Below are 13,622 nucleotides of genomic sequence, written 5' to 3'. Positions count from 1 at the left end.
TCTACTTCACATACCCAGGATAACAACTGTATGTTTTTCTTTGGGTTCACCTTCTTATTTAGCTTCTTTGGGATCACAGATTATAGACTCCATGACCATTATTTGTGGCTAGAAACCAATTATGAGTGAGTACATCAGATGTTCCTCTTTTGGGGTCTAGGATACCTCACTTAGGATAGTGTTTTCTATTTCCATCCATTTGCATGTAAAATTCGAGAAGTCATTGTATTTTACCGCTGACGACTAATTTTAAATTGCATCAATTGGGGAGGAATTTGAAAACGAAATGAGATGCATGATTTTCTTTCACTTAGAGTTAATTTTGGCCATGCACTTGGGAAGAAGATGATGGGCAGGGGGAGGGGAAAGGGGAGATGAAAACGAATTTACTATCACAACAGATGCATAGAAAAGGTCATGAACTCTACATCTGCAATTCAAATACTGGCCGTTAGGTGGTGCTAGGTGTGAGCCATGATTTCAGATTTGACTTGCATGTTACCATCATTCCTCTTGTTAAGACAATTCTTTTCCCTATAAATAGGACTCTTGCTTTCAAAAAACATGAAACATCGTTACGCAGAATGTCTTTAAACAGCAAAATAAAAAACTTAAAAGGGAAGTAGTAGTAAACGCCTTATCTTTCATGTACACTTCATTTATTTACTTTAAATTAAATAAATCCCATTTTAAAAATGTAATAAACATTTAATACTCATTCATTCCTAATTATTTTCAGATATTTTAATATTCTATGTCATCTTGAAAGTTGTGCAGTGAAGCAAAAATGTAATGCAGAGCCAGCTACACATTTGGAAACAGGACACGATTCCTTCTTTAAAGAAAGCTGAGTCTGAGGCTTTGCCCCTTCCTTCTTTTAGGAATGGGACGGTCCCTTAACCATACATTTTGAGATCAGAATATTCCAGCATAATATTATGCCTTAGGTTTCAGTGCGTGTTTTATTTCCAAATCTGTAACAGGCAATTCTTGCCAGGATATTATTTACCCCAGCACTTTTCAATTTATTTTCACAATTACATCATAAATGATATACAGATTTTATGTAGGTTTTAGTCTTTACTTTCAGCATAGATACACGAATATATAATCTGTTGTCATGTATTTTCCCTTATTAGAGTCCTTTTAGTTAGCTTTTGTTAAATATATGTGTGTATACATATATATGTATATATATATATATATATATATATTATTAAGTGCAAAATTGTCATTGTTAAACTTCACTCTGCTTAATTAAGTAATTAATAATTTGAAATTATTCTTGTGCAGCAATATTTAGAAAACTGCTTGTTACCAACTGGAAAATACTTTTAAGTCAGAATATTTACTCAGATCAATGTTATCAAAATTTGATAAGAGAAATAAATTGTATGCAGTAGTGTCACATCATTGTGAAATTATATAGTTGATCTTTATTCATTTTATGGTTTTATATAAAAAGTAGCAGGTGAAATTCAAAGTTAAGTGTTTGTAAAAATGTTAATTGTTAATGCAGAAGCCAAAGTATCACTCTGGTATTGTGATTCCTAGATAATGTAATTTTAAACCATTTACTGTATTTATTTTGTCTTCATTTGGATTTGGGTATGCATGCGTTCTAGTGTGCATGTGGAGGTCAGAGGACAATGTGCTGGACACCGTAGGGTTTCTAAGAGTTGAACTCATGTTGTCCAAATTAGAGGTCAGCACTTATGTCCTGAGATCTCTCACCGTCCCTTAATGCCATTTTTAAACAGCCTCTTTAGTTTTAGTAACAGATTAAAAAAAAGCCTAAGCTTCAAAAATCATTGTTACTAGATTTCTCTCTAAATTCTTACCAAAGCACTCTTCCTAAGTAGTACTATTAATAATGAGATTAGACAATGACTGAGAAATAAAATAAATAATACCTTATTATACTGACAAACAGATTTAAAACTATTTTAGGAGATTTTTCCAGGCACCTAAATATATACTTTGCCTGTACTTACTTGAAAAAAAAAACTTACCAAACATTTACCAAACAAAAAAAAAAAAAAAGAAGTCATATTCTTTATCTGTTATTATTTTACTGGAATAATGACACTTTTTCTCTTCTAGGACTTGGTTTTTGAAAATATTAGACAGAATTGCCCGATTAGACATTGAGTTTGAATAATAAAAGACCATAAGATAAATGTGTTAAAGGCAATAGCTGAGAACATAAACCTTTGCAAGATGACTCTATTTTAGTAAACCTTCCAAAACGCATTTGACTTGAGAGAAAGCAGCAATGATTTCTGTCCTTATCGTGACTTCTGTAACAAAACTTAGGAAATCTAGCATGCTTCTTGCTAGTTGCTAAAAAGTACACACTTAGGAAAAATCAGCATTTATTGTGAAAGTCAATGCAAATCCAGAGTGAGAGAATTCTTCTCTGCTCTCTCACAACTTAGCAATGACAAATATAAACCAAGACATATATTTGTATACATATACAACTGAGTCTTCTGCTGGGACCAAAGTATAAATCATTAAATTGAACAAGATTCATTGTCAGAATAGAATTTAAATCCCAAAAACACCATGGAGACCCATAATGATTTGGAGTAAGTGGGAGAAAAATTGCTTCAAGCAAGGTGTGTGTAATTGCAGACAACTTTGGGTGTGTAAACCAGATGTTGACATATAGATTCTTCATTCATGAAAATGAACCCAGAAAAAAATGTTCAGCTTCAGGCTATATAGCCTGGCACAACAACTTTCATAAAGCTATGAGTCTATAGAGGCCAGAAAATGATGGCACAACATTACAACCCAGGACGGTGTTCAAGTTTGTCTCTTGATTTGGAATAGATTGAAATTATCCCGACCTTCCCCATAATAATTGAGCACTGCAAGAACTTTAAACCCTGAGAGACTGGATAGAGACAGTAGGAAGTAATGCAGATGCAACCACAAAATCTTAAGTCAGGATGAAAGAGGAGGGGGAACACTAAACAACGGAGACTTTCTAGTTAAAAATGGCAATTGACAATATATGCTTACCTCCCCTCTATTGTAAACTGTTCTAAGATTACACTATAAGAATTGAAAAAATCTATATTTGTAAAATGATAAACAGAAATGAAGAACCAACTACAAAGACTTATCGAGTCTTTAAAGTAGTGACTTTGCTAAGGCACACTCACTGTACAGAACCCTAAAAAGACTGATTGAAAGCCCTAGGAATTTTAGAATATCAGACAGTACAAATTATGACTACCTGAAAATAATAATGTGAAGCCATTGAAAAGAGGTAATTATATTTCATGTGTATATCTTGGACTGCTTAGTCATTACTCTCTAGCACCCAAGTAGACATGAGGCAGTAGTTTCTACTCCAGTATGGTCAATATAGAAGGACTGTTGGCACCTGGTGAGCTAGATCACTTTAGGAATGGGTAAAATTGTATATTGAAAATAAGGGGTATATCTTAAAGTCAGATGATTTGATAGGAAGATTCACAGTCTCCATAATTCTCCTGGTCCTTCAGTTTCTGTCTTCCAAATAAATTCATTCTGCAGAGAACCTGTAGTCAACCTGCAATCAGGTCAACTACCCAAGCATACATCTAAAAATATGGTAGAATAGGTCTTTTCCCCCCTGAGAGAGGGTTTTTCTGTAGCTTTGGCTCCTGTCCTGGTACTCATTCTGTAAACCAGACTGGCCTCATACTCACAGAGATCTGCTTTTCTCTGCTTTCTGAGTACTGAGATTAAAGCTGTGCACCACCACCAACCCACTAAAGCTAGGTGTTATATAAACAGAAACAACCAATTTCTTTTAGTTCTAGTGAATAGGAAATAAGTATGTAAGGTGTTGGCAAATTTGATGTCTGTTGTGAACCTACATTATAGCTCATAGATGACCATCTTGCTACAGTAATTTCATATGACAGAATGGATAGGGGTCTCTGTTGAACGCCTTTTATTTGAACATGTATTACACTCACAAAGGTTCTGGTTTCAGACTATATTTACATCCCAATGTTTCCACCTCTTGATATAATTACTTTTAGGTAAGGAATTTAAGAAAAGTGTTTTTGTTGAGGAATACACACACATACTAACCTAACCTGAGAACCTCTAAGATAACATGCAAGCCCTGTCTAACAACCTTGTGACAAAGAAAACCAGTAAAGTATTTGAAAGAATATAGACATGTTTAGTACACTTCCAAAGAAATTAGAGAGGTAGTAGATTTTCAGTTATTTGAAAAACAGACATCTATAACACATAAGGTCAACTAACACAAGCAAACTAATATTTGAATGGGGTAGAGGACTGTAGTACCTACACAGGCAAAGAAAATTTGAAGACATACAAAGGCACAGATTCTAAAATTAATTTAAATTATTAAAATCTCAGACTATTCTACCACTTACATAAGAAAAGAAAACCCAAAAATCTATGCAAAATACTTCAGAGAAAGTATTTTAAAGTTATAGACAAAATTAAATTCAGCCAATGAAATCAGTATATATGATAATAGAATGGTAGGCATATGATATTTGAAATTTATCCAAAGCCATTGATTGCATAACACCATGAGTGAACTCTAATGCAAATTATAGACTTGGAGATGATGTGATATTACAGATTCAACATTTTTTAATGATTTGGGATTTGACAATGGAAAGAGATGCATGCATAAGACATAGTGGGTACATGAGAAATCTATGTGCTCCTCAGTTTACTTGTGAACACAAAAGTATACTAAAACAAATCTAGTAAAATGGAATAACCAAAATTAAAGTTTCAGAAGGCAGTCTAAGGATAAATTTGAAGAAGCTTCCCATAAAATTGAATAACAAAGACAAAAAATAGGAGAAGAAATATGTCTCTAAAGATCAGTCAAAGTGCTTCTCATATTGAAGTGATCTCATACTCCAGAGATCATTTTAAAGTATATAGAAGCAGTTAAGAAGGTAGGAGACCAGTATGCAACTTTTACTTTGTGAAGAATGACTAACGAAATGTAAACATACAATATTCTCAGTTTTAACAAATTATTCTGGACAGTGTAAACAGTGTTTCAGTTGGGAAACTATGGTTCAAATTTTCTAATATCAAAATGATATGATTTACAGGAAAAAATAAGAGAAAAACGTGTGGAAAGGAAATTATTTAAGAAACAGTGAAGCTATCTTAGAACAGAAGAAAATATTCCCAGATTTAATATACTGAACTTTCACCCCAATAAAGAAGTGTCTAAAATCACACATAATGTTATCATGATAAAGTTTCATGAAAACTGGGACAGATAATGCCATGACCAGAAACCAATGATGGTTTTCCACCTCTCAAGAATAGAATCTGAGAGAAACATGAAACATTGCCTTTATGCTTCTCAGAATAATTTTTAACCTTGCTTCTGGACCATATGTGATGGTTTTATAACTATGTTCACAGATTATTTAACACTTCTCCCTGCAAGGATTGATGCTAAAATTTCCTTCCATTCAATGTACATCACATTTAGTGTTTCTCTTGTGATCATATGCCACTTCTAAAATTAGGTTATAGAAAGGCTGTGGTCTTAGTTTCCATTCTCCCTCTCCTCTTTTTCCTCCCCTTCTTTCCCCACATCTCCCTCTGTGCTTAATAATCAACATTCTGTGCACTTTTCCCACAGTTTACCCCATTTGAGAATGGCAAGACTTGCAACTTTTTTTCTAATGAAAAAGAAGGTAAAAAGTGATGATACACACTTGGATAATTAGGATGCGTAAGGTTTGTAGCTTTTGTCTTCTTTGTACTCTCTTCCTCTTTGATGCCCCCTTAGTTTCTCTGCCACCAATTCCACCTTCTTTAAGAAACTGTATCATGATATCCACCACACTTTTGTCTTCCTTAAAGAAACCGTGAAACTCTTTTAGGCATAAAGCTTTAGACTCCAGTTAAATATGAAAAGATTGTAGATACAGGCAACAACTTACTGAATGCTCATGACATATTCTATGAAGCTTTAACCCCTATAATCCACTTTTAGAGGTTTAACAATCAGAAACTATGCTGTTTAAGAAATGTGTTTGGTTTAAAATATTCAATCTTGGGTCAACTTGTGTATCATCGATACACAAGTTATACACCTGACAAAAGAGGCACGAAAATTGACAAGGTAAAGGCAATTTCAGACAGTCTTAAAATTTGCCTCTTTTAAGCACAATTTTTAGTCAGTGTGTGAAATAAAGTAATCTAACAAATGAGGAAGAAAGTCACGGAAGAATGAGATTTTGTATTGGTCATAATTGCCCATGTTGTACTGCAGTAACAAGTAACCCATCAAGTGTTGGGGACTGGAAACACATGCTCCAGTTTTTTCCTTGAAATAATTTCAACATGAATCAGCCAAGGGTTGTGATTAGTCTCTCAGGATCTCTGCTATAGTGCTCTACCATACTACCTTAACATTGTGAATTAGAATATTTTCCAGGTCAGAGAAAATGTTTGGATAGATCATTGTGACTTATAAATATTTTAACCAAGAAGTGTCAAGCACCATTTTTTTGCATCATTGTCCACAGCAATGTCTAGAAGACTGTCTCTCTAAAATTAAGGGATTGTAGTACATTATAATCATAAGACGTAGGGCAATTAGAATATGGTAAGCAGTAATATTATGCATCAAACTTAGATAAACAATATTACACACACACACACACACACACACACACACACGGAACCAAATTTGGAAGAGTGATGTCAAGAAGATGCTTAGGTAATCTTGTGACAACACCTTGATAACCAATCCAGAGAACGACCAGAATTGACATTATCAGGAGATAGGTTAAACAATGGTTTAAGTCATGTGGGAGGGAGAGGTAGGAAGATCTCTGTAGGTTTAAGGCCAGCCTGGTCTTCAAATCTAGTTCCAGGACAGCCAGGGCTGTTGCAGAGAGAAACTGTTTTTCGAAAAACCACACCAAACCAACCAACCAACAAACAAAAAATATAACAAAATAAAGAAAACTGATAAAAGTGGGTAGAGCATCTGCCATGTTGGAGTGCGCTTAGAGGTTGTCTTACCAATTTGTTTGAGAGTCATACAAAAAATATGGGGTAGAAGTAAAATTAAACAGTTCAGTAAGTACACAAATTACATCACTATTTCATTTCATGCACAAACTGTATTATACTTTGTATATTGATTAACTGCTTACCTTTGAAAAGCAAACTATTATAAAACATGTAAAATATGAGACTTGTTATTCCTTAGGTAAGAAGATAGTTTCCCTATAAAGAGTAACACATATAAATAAAATATTATTATATTTGACCATTGAAATTCAAGATTATGCAGAAATATCAAAATCAAAATTAATCATATATATTTCAATAAAAAGCAAGTAATAAACATCAGAAATTATTAAAATATTTTCTAACAAATATTTTAAAAACTAATAGAAATGTTTCAAAGCTTTTAAAAATATGCGGTGATGCAGAAAAACATCTGAATATCAAATACATACACAGGGCAATACTGATTATCATTAAATATTAAAAAATAGAAGGGGAGATAATATCACTTTTATCTCTTTAGTAAAATTAAAGAACTCCCATCGGTCTGTAAAGCAGTGACTGTTATTGTGGGAACGTTTAAGTTGAGACAGTCAAATGAATACTTGTGTAGTTATTGGAAAACATGGGAAGTGAAATGATTTATTTTCATGGAATTTGGTTAGAAAATGGGTCCCAGGAACCCACACTAGATAGTGTATACCTGGTCAAGAATTTTGTCACATATTTAACTGTTTAAATTCACAGTAAGTTTTCAATTGTGTTTGTTATTTAAAATAAACTCCTTAAACAATAATGAATGCAAAACAAATTAACTTTAGGTCACAGGACCTTCCTTCCGCAGCCTTTGTAACATTGATCCCATTCATCTTGCGACTCAGCCATTCCTTCCAGACCTCTAATGTTTGACCGTGTCCATCATCCTACCAGTATCAACAGAGCCTATGAACTTGTGACAACTACAAATTCTCAGACATGCCATATTAGATGTTTGAGGGTGGAATCCAGCAATCTCTATTTGGAAGAGCCTTGTAGAAGACTGATATTAAATTTGAGAAACTATATTATGATGTTTTTCTATGCTTCCTCTAGTTCATAAAGTGCCCTCCTTCCTTTGCCTTGGCAAACTCTGATCATGCTTCTAGGCATCCATTTACTGTACAGTTTTCTCTACTGTAACGGCTTTGCTAACTACTGCTGAATTCCACCTTCACAGCTTTTAAGGCAAAGTTGATTTTTCTCACTGTTTGAATTCTCCCCAAAACAAAACTTGCTGAGTATATACCAGTTTTAGGTGCTTTGACAGGTGTAGGAAATATCGTAGGAGGCTAAGAGAAAACTGAAAACAGAAGACCAATAAAGCAGGTGTGCTTTCGAGCCAGTAGATGCTTTAAGTCCTCAGTTCCCATTAGAAAGCGCTGTGAAGCAGCATAAAGCAAGGGCTTTGGATTTATCAGGTTGTGATTGCCAGCAAACTGTGCTACTTAGTCAACGATTCTTATCAATTATGACTGAAAGCACCTCCCAGGGGCATTCATCCTTCATCCTTGAGCAGTTTGGCTTGCCATGTTGTAGTTAAAACAGGCCATTTCAGCAAGAGAGGTCCTTGGGCATTAACATCCAAATGGTGGGGTTTCAAATTCAGCTTGTATTATTGAAATGGGAAGTCAAGACCACATGTCCAATGCAAAATTAGTATCTGATACAACTACAATTCTTATTTTTCTTATGATATTTAATGCATACATTAAACTATGATTTTTGATTGACAGAATAATACCTGTCTTTTCATTGATTATCCCTGAATATAACACATTATTAGCCTCAGTACTAATCATTCAATAGGTGTTTATTAAATAAATGAAAAAAATGGCTAACTAGGTCCAAATTCAGATCGATCGATCTATCTATCTATCTATCTATCTATCTATCTATCTATCTATCTATCTATCTATCATCTATCTATCTATCTATCTATCTATCTATCTATCTATCTATCGTACTTCTAGTCATATAGGAAAGTTGACATTTTTACTTCTTAGACGTTCAAACTTTTCCTGTATTTGTGTTTATACTTCCTATTTTAGACATGGTTCTGAATACTCCTCTTTTTGCCAAAGCTATATTTACTTGCCTGAGAGTACAGCACAAACTGATGTTAATCAATTTTAGATGAAATATCTAAAATGAGAGCAAAGTATTCGCTCTAATTGGATAGTAAAGTAACCTCTACAGGCTTAGACATGTAGCTTCAGGTGTAAGAGAAAAAAATGAATATAGTAGTTTTATGCCAAGAACATCTCTCTCATGTACATGTATTGTGTTATAATAAAATGGAATATAAAATAGCAAAAGATACCTGATTTTTATGGAAATATTTATATAACTTCTACGATAAAAAATTTCTTTGACTTCAAGTTGCTAATGTCACCTGATACTTTAGTTCAGTGAATTGTAAATTGTGTTAACTATGCCGCTTCACTTTGAAACAGTCCTGCTCAGAGGAGTATATCCAGGCTGGAGAATAGGGAGGAGAAGCCTGTACCCTTATAGACATAGCAACAGTATATTCAAGGTAAAATGAACATTCCAGCTAGACTTCTCATAAGAGATTCCTGGCAGTTATTATTTATTTCACAAATTTTTTGTGTGTATCAACTTAAATGTACATGGTAATTAATTAATTCTTCTGTAATTTAGCAAGAAAGTGCTTTAAACCCCTTCACTCTATCTTATTGCTTAAACCCCAACAAAAGTTGCTATGCCTAGTGAAATTATTTCTCATTTTCTTTATTATTTTTGAACAGTAAAATCTTGAAAACCTCTTCTTGGACTTTCTAGTTGAAATGTTATTTTTTTCATCTTTGAAATTAATTCTTTTTTAATGTTGCTTGGCACCTCTATTTTTTTCTTTTTAAGTATGACTAAATCTACATTATTCAAAATGAACAACAGAATATTGTCTTTCTCAGATAATTTACCTTTATGTTAGTTGACAACCATAAGAATCATTGTTAATAGATTCTGATTCCTCAGACTTTGCAGGTGGTTGTTGTAAGAACAATATATTGGAAAGGTTCTTTTATCTTCCAAATTTCTTTTAAACTGTAATTATTGTTGATTACGATGATGATGACGATGATGATGATGATTATTGTAAGGTGGTATTAGGGACTATAAAAGGACTTTAGGCATGTTAGACAAGAGTTTTCCCATTAACTTATGTCTTTAATACACTTCTTACATTTAACTGAGGTGGGAATCTCACTATCTTGACCAAGCTGGTCTGGTCTTTAAATCACTCTGTAGTCCAAGAAAGTTCAGGGTTTTCAATTGTCTTATGTTACCCTGTCACTCGTCTGAGATTACAGCATTACATACTCAAGGATAGTTTATTTTTGTATTTGTATTTGACTATATTATAAATCCAAATAATATATTCTAAAATACACAAGTATCCTAATCTTTAATTATAATCTTCCCAAGGATTTGATCTTTACAAGGACTCCTTATAAAAATAGATGATTTTATAAACTAACTTCTAGATAGAGTTTCTCATTTATAGTTGTATATTTTAACTGTGCCTTTGAAAGTTTCATTTGTGTATGCATTTATTTCATAATTTAATAATGGTATATAAATGTGATAACTATGCAAATATGTATATATACGTTTTATATATAATTATGTAGAAGTTGTTGTGATTATTATTTTTACTGTTTATAATCCTTATAAAACTTTTTACAGTATAAATTATGCTTATTTTACAAATTTCATTTCTGAAATTGTTAGGTTCAAGTAACTTGGTGGAAGTTTGTATAGCATCAATAAGAAATAACATGAAATTTCACAGTCACAGTGCCCTGTCTTTAAATTTTACTTGCTACATATTCTTAATGTTTTAGTACCTGCTATTAACCAAAAAGTAAATCCTTTTTTTTTGAAGAAGAAGAAGAAAATTTGAAATTACTAGAAATACCCTACCAATAGTCTACCTCCCAACATAGATGGGGAAAATTTTACAAAATCAAGTCACTAGATTAAGAAGTATGAGCTGAGAGAGGATGAATCAGTCTTACTCAAGGCTGAGCCCTATGATTCAATAATGCAATCTCAAGTGGTCAGCCCTAGAAACATACATATAGGCAACAATGAGTAGACTTACAGGTCTAGCTTTATATGTTCATTCATTTATATGTAGCAGCAATGACTATATATAAGGCTGCAAATCTTGGGGCAATAATAGTAAGAGGAAGAAAAGCAGAAGAGGGATGGGGAAACGGTACATCTAAAATCTTAAAACATTTAAAACTTAGTAATAAAAGCACATCAAATCATAAAATAGAAATTACTGATCTGCAGAACATGTTTCTATTTATACATATAATACTACAAAATTAAAACCTGCTGTACATATTAAATTTGATCATTTGAGTACTTGAATTTAATTTCTAAAATACATATAATACTACAAGATTGAAACCTGCTATACATATTAAAATTAATCTTTTGAGTACTTGAATTTAATTTCTAAAACTTTAGGTTAGCTGTTAGTTTCTGACATAGAAAACAGCAACAGCACAAAACAACATAAGGCAAATTCTTTTTTGTTTTGTTTTTTTGATTTATTTATTATTCTTTAAAATTTCTTTTTACAGCAGAAAAACAGAGTGTTATGTTGAAGGGAGCAAAGCTTTAATTACAAAATGTAAGCTCTGATATATATATATATATATATATATATATATAATATAACACAGTGCATAGAGTTATCAAGAATTAGTGTAAACCTGACATTACAATCACTGAAGAGGGTGATAAAAACATTTTTACAGGAGAGGTATTTTTAATTTTTTGATGGTATCGATTTCAAGGTTATATAGTACCAAGATGTGTGTGTTAACTATTTAGAGGTTTTTTATGTCAACCTTATTACAATAAAGTGATATTTTTTTAAAGTGGGAATACCATCATCAAAGGAAATAGATGTGTTCTGCTTGCTCAAAGAAGGTTTGAAGTATTTCCACATTGGAATATAATAAAAGATTCTCATGGAGGACTATATACCTGAAAGAAAATCTACAAGAAAAAGTGTATTGTATAACAAGGAATAATGTGAAGAACACTACAAAGAAATAAAATGACAGTAACTTTCTAGAATAGTCATAAGAAATCTGGAGAAATTGAAAATGGGAATTGGCTATGAAGATGGCATGGATAATAAAAATTTTACTTTACAATAACTTCAGATCATTTAGGAGTCTTTTCCTTTGAAATATAAAAGTTTTATTTCTCTGAACTATAAGAGTAGAACTGCCCTGTAACAATATCATTTATACCCAAGAGAACAGTCTGCGGGAGATGTCTGGTTTCTTATCTTTCAGGAGATTACCAGATAACTTGACTGACAAAAGAAAGTATTATATCAACATATTTTTTCTTTGCATTCCTGATTAGAAACATACAATCCTGCTTCCCAAACCTTACCTTTCTCATATGCAAAATGGATGTAATAATAGTACCTACCCCAAGGTGCGTTTGAGATTACTAAATACTTAAATTTGAAGGTATAGTATAGTGCTTAACATGTCTATGGTCAAAAATGACAGCAATTCTGAGGACAAGCTTATGACATCCATTCAATATTTTATCTCTGGATGAGATGAAGACATTGTTGATTTGAATAGCCTTCTAATTTAATAAATTAAAAATAATATTTAGAAGCTACTGTCTCTTAAATTACATAATATTCACTTGGTGTGCAATCTAGATGATGTATAAACTAGAATTGAAATAAATTCCCACATTTTGCAGGAAAGATCCGTGAATCTATCGAGGTTTCAATGAATTTAAGGTTAAATTCTTAGAGATTGTCATTATTTAATTAAGTGTGCCGAATCGGTTTCCATAATTGATTTCTCCAAAAGACCTTAACATTAGCGCAATTCTACAGTTCACTATTAGAAAACTATTTCTGCTTCTTTAGTTATTTTTGGAGAGTGCTAATTGCATCAAATCAAGATAGTGAAATTGCATGATTCTTAGGTTACCATTAGCATAAACTCACATTATGTGGTGTTTTTGTCAGAAAATTTTTTTGTCTTTTTTTTTATTGATAAAAGAAGAATAAAGAAAAAAAACAAATTTCCACCTCCTCCCAGCCTCCCCTTTCCCTCCCCCTCCTCCCACTCTTCTCCCCCTCCTCCCACTCTTCTCCCCCTCCTCCCACCCCTCTCCCCTTCCCCCCACTCGTCTCCCCCTCCCTCTCCAGTCCAAAGAGCAGTCAGGGTTCCCTGCCCTGTGGTAAGTCCTAGGTCCTCCCCCCTCCGTCCATATCTAGGAAGGTGAACATCCAAACTGGCTAGGCTTCCACCAAGCCAGCAGATTGCCTAGGATCAAAACTGCATGCCATTGTCCTTGGCGTCTCATCAGCCCTCATTGTTTGTCATGATCAGAGAGTTCAGCTTTATCCCATGCTTTTTTTGGTAATAGTCCAGCTGGCCTTGGTGAGCTCCCAGTAGATCAGCTCCACTGTCTCAGTGGGTGGGTGCACCCCTCGTGGTCCCGACTTCTTTGCT

General features: G+C 33.3%; 1 protein-coding gene across 8 annotated transcripts in view; it reads left to right on the top strand.

The window, feature by feature from the left end:
- Dmd (dystrophin) overlaps positions 1 to 13,622 on the top strand; it is a 2,313,977-nt gene that overhangs the window by 1,168,137 nt on the left and 1,132,218 nt on the right. The gene's annotated exons all lie outside the window — the stretch shown is intronic.

This window comes from Microtus pennsylvanicus, chromosome X, assembly GCF_037038515.1.
Source record: "Microtus pennsylvanicus isolate mMicPen1 chromosome X, mMicPen1.hap1, whole genome shotgun sequence".
Taxonomy (NCBI): domain Eukaryota; kingdom Metazoa; phylum Chordata; class Mammalia; order Rodentia; family Cricetidae; genus Microtus; species Microtus pennsylvanicus.
This window is presented reverse-complemented; position numbering and strand designations above follow the sequence as displayed.